The sequence below is a fragment of the Cenococcum geophilum genome (genome assembly GCF_001692895.1).
Source record: "Cenococcum geophilum 1.58 unplaced genomic scaffold K441scaffold_34, whole genome shotgun sequence".
Taxonomy (NCBI): Eukaryota; Fungi; Ascomycota; class Dothideomycetes; order Gloniales; family Gloniaceae; genus Cenococcum; species Cenococcum geophilum.
In genome coordinates this window covers 1697914-1701655 of record NW_027137592.1, presented here as the reverse complement: position 1 = coordinate 1701655, position 3742 = coordinate 1697914, and positions in this window count along the sequence as shown.

The window sequence follows — 3742 nt, the reverse complement described above, 5'->3', positions numbered from 1 at the left end:
TTTTTAGGAGTTTAAAGCAGGGGTTAGATAGATAGATAATATCTAGCGGTATACCAATATCTCTCCAAACCCCTTCGGGGACGAGCCCTTATAATCTCCCTACTATAAGGTAATAGCGATTAGGGGCTAACTATAAGAAGGGGGAGGGGGGTAATATAAGGGATATTATTGCAGTTACCTCGGGTTGCCCTTAGGACAACCCCTAGACACCCCTTAAATAGTCGCCGGTTATATACTAATCTACAATCTTAAAGACCTTACCTCCTTAAGGATTCGTCTCTCTTACCAATCTATCCTATTTTACAATCGTGTCCTTATAGCTCCCTATCTATAAAGTCCCCTTATATTAGTAGAGAACGTTTTTATACACCAGTTGTACCAAGCTATAGGATTTAAGGATTAAAATAATTAGAATATAAGTAGTAACAATAAGGTAATAAAGGCAGCTTACTAGAAGTATATAGACCTTAAGGACGTAATAATTAAGGTAGAGGTTAAATCTACTATAGAGGAAGGATTAGCAATAGGGATTGAAACTCTATTAGGTATAATGTCTATTACTTTATAAGATATAAGAGAAGTAGAATAATAAGCTACTTTAGTACTTAATAAAGGTAAAAGGCCACAGACTTAAGATTCTTAAGAAGAGATAAGAAAAGCTTAAGGACTTATAACGGACGAAAACTAATAAAGTAGAGTAGTAGCTTAGTTTAAAAATAAGTAAATAAGCATAGGATAAAGATTCCCTATAAGTAAAGTATAAGATAGGCTTTTATAGAAATAGAAAAAGAACCTAAACCTAGAGTAGGTATTAATCCCTATAGGTATAGAGGATATAGCTAAAGAGCTAGGCCGCTAGGTAGATAGAAAGGCTTATAAGGCTAATAAATATCAAGTAAAAGGTAAACAAAGTATTTAGCCTTAAGGTTAAATGATTAATACTAGAATTATAAAATTTAAGGATCTAGAGGATTTAATAGCTAAATGCAAACTAAGAGAAGACTAGGAAGGATTTAAAAATTAAATTAAAGCATAGTAAGAATAAAGAGATTAATAAGGGCTAAAGATACTAGATAGACTAAGGGATAAAATACCCTTATAAAAATTACTAATAGGCCTAAAGTAGGTACGCTAAGAGTAAAATAGCTTAAAGAACCGGAGTAAGAAAAGGACCTAGGAGTTTTAACTATATTTAAAGAACGGTATATAAAAGGCTATTTTTTTTATTTTTTTTTATATCCATTGTATTATACTACGTACAATACTGCGCATGCAGCCTCTAGGCTATGGCGCTATAGTCCTATATATATGAATCCCTTAGGGCAGCTTAACATATACTAGTAACTATGTCCTAGTAGTTTATAAGCCCCTAAACTAGGGGTTTATAGTTCCTTAGTAAAATACTAAGTTACAAGCAACTACTAGGGAATGAGAAAACGGTAGAAAACTATAAGAAATAAGAAATCCTAACGCCTTTCCCTATCCTTTTGTAATTTATTTCTGTCCTTTTACTTACTAATATCTCTTTTCTAGGAGCCTAGTAGGAGTTACCTCCTATAGATCCTGCTGTTATTAGCCACTTTCTAGTAGCTATCCCTGTCCTACTTAGAAATAAGAAAAGCGCCTCTCTTCCTTTTTGTGTACAAAATAGCTTCTTTAGAGAGAGAGAAAAGCCTAGTTTCTTTCGCATTTCTCTTCTTTCTTCCCTATATAGGTTGCAGTCTAGTAGTAGATGTCTAGGGGTTTGTAGTGCTCTACATTCCCTAAAGCATCTACCTTCTTTATCCTCTCCTATTACTTTAGTAAAGGATTTAAAATAGCCTTTTCCTAGCTTTAGCTGGAAGAAAGCCGATTGTAGCCTTTTAGGATATTTATCCTTAGGGGCTTTAAGAGAAAAGGAATGGCTTCCTTTTACAGATCCTAGTATAGTGTTTCCTTTATTCCTATTCTGCTGCCAGTTATTTTTCCACTGTTCTAGTATCTCTTCTCTTGCCGCTCTCCTCTATATAGCTAAGGAAGGTATAAGAGATTGTAGTTTTCTTCTAGAAAGGCCCTTTTTTGCTAGCTTATCTGCTATTTCGTTCCCATAGATTCCTAAATGGCTAGGAACCCAGTAGAAGTTAATAGAGATCCCCTTTACTAGCTAAGTAGGGAATAGCTTTGCGTAATTTTAAAACTAGTTCTTGCCCCCTATAAGAGAATTAAGCTGTAATCTCTTAATAGCCGCTTGGCTATCTATAAAGATATAGACTTTTCTCTTCTAGCTCTTTATTATTTTAGGTATTCTAGGCTCCTATAGACTGCATAGAGCTCTGCGTCTATAATTCCATATAGGGTCCTAGATTCCAGTTCTGTGCATATTTAATCCTATTCTCTCCCCTATTTTACATATAGGCAGCTGCATTTTAATTTGTGTTGTCTTTAGAGCCATCTTTGTATAGAGTATATATCTACTAGGTCCCACTCTAGGGATTCTTGTAAACTTCTACTAGTCTTAGATGTTCCTTGTGCAGCTTCTTCTTTACTACCACTTGAGATAGAAAAGAATGCAGAGATTAGGAGGAGACCACGGTTTTTGCCATTCTAGAGAGATTTTCTCTATTTTCCCAGTTTTGAATTAGCTGCTGAACTCTAGAGGCTAAAGATAGTAGCTGTGTCTTTGGCTGTAAGAGTACCTTTATAGTAGAGTTTTTAGGGCTAGAACTATGAGCTAGAATTAGCTGCTAATTCGCCCTATCTTTGTTGATCTCTTCTATATAGACCTTCTTAATTACGTGGTTTTCCTTGAATTTTAGGATTCTTAATGCGTAGTTATTGCAAAGCTTTAAATCTAATTCTAGGAGGAGGAATAGAGGCTTCGATCTTTACAGCTTGGCTAGGAGATCCTTTAAAACGCTCCTAGAACTAGTTTTTAGGGCCTCGTTTGTAGAGATTGTACCTATCTAGTAGGTAGTCTTCTAGATTTGCTTTTCCACCAGCATTGTACACCATAGTCTGCTATAGTGGTAACGCAAGCTATATAAGCTGTCGTAGGGCTTGTATAGAGATAGACCTCTTTGTGTATTGCCTAGTCTTCTAATTAAATAGAAGGCTGTTTTTGCTTTTGTTAGAGATTTGTATTTTATATATGTTGTTTAAAAGTAAGCTTAGAGTCTAGAAATACCCCTAACCACCTAACTAAGGGTTTAGGGGATATTTCTTACGGTCTCCTAGGCTTTAACCCTTTCTTCTATAGTAGTGCGTGTTACAGGTATGGAAGTGTATTAAGCTCTGTTTTGCTAACGTCGAAACTAATAGCAGCTTCCTTAGCTCTAAGACATTAGCTCTAGCGCATCTTCTCTCTAAGCTTTTTTACAATTAGGTCTTGGCTGACTTTGAGGGTTATCCATAATTGGTCAAAATTCGTCCATTATAGCTAAGAAGAGTAGGTTTCCTCGCTGTATGCTCTCCGAGTATTGCGTATATAATAGTAAAGCAAGATAGGGATATAGGCGATCTATATGTGTATCCCATATGGTATCTGTTCTAGTTCTACGCCTCAAGTACGTAACCCCGCCCCGTTTCTATACGGTTACTGCAACTCCTACCCATTTACTTCGCAATTTCTAGAAAAGAGCCGCGCCTAACTAGAATAATACATAAGCCGTTTAGAGGAATACTTACAATAATGCCAGCTCTTTTAAAGTCTAAGAACATACGTGACATGGGACATCTTATAACTTTTTTAAAAGAAACCTATTCT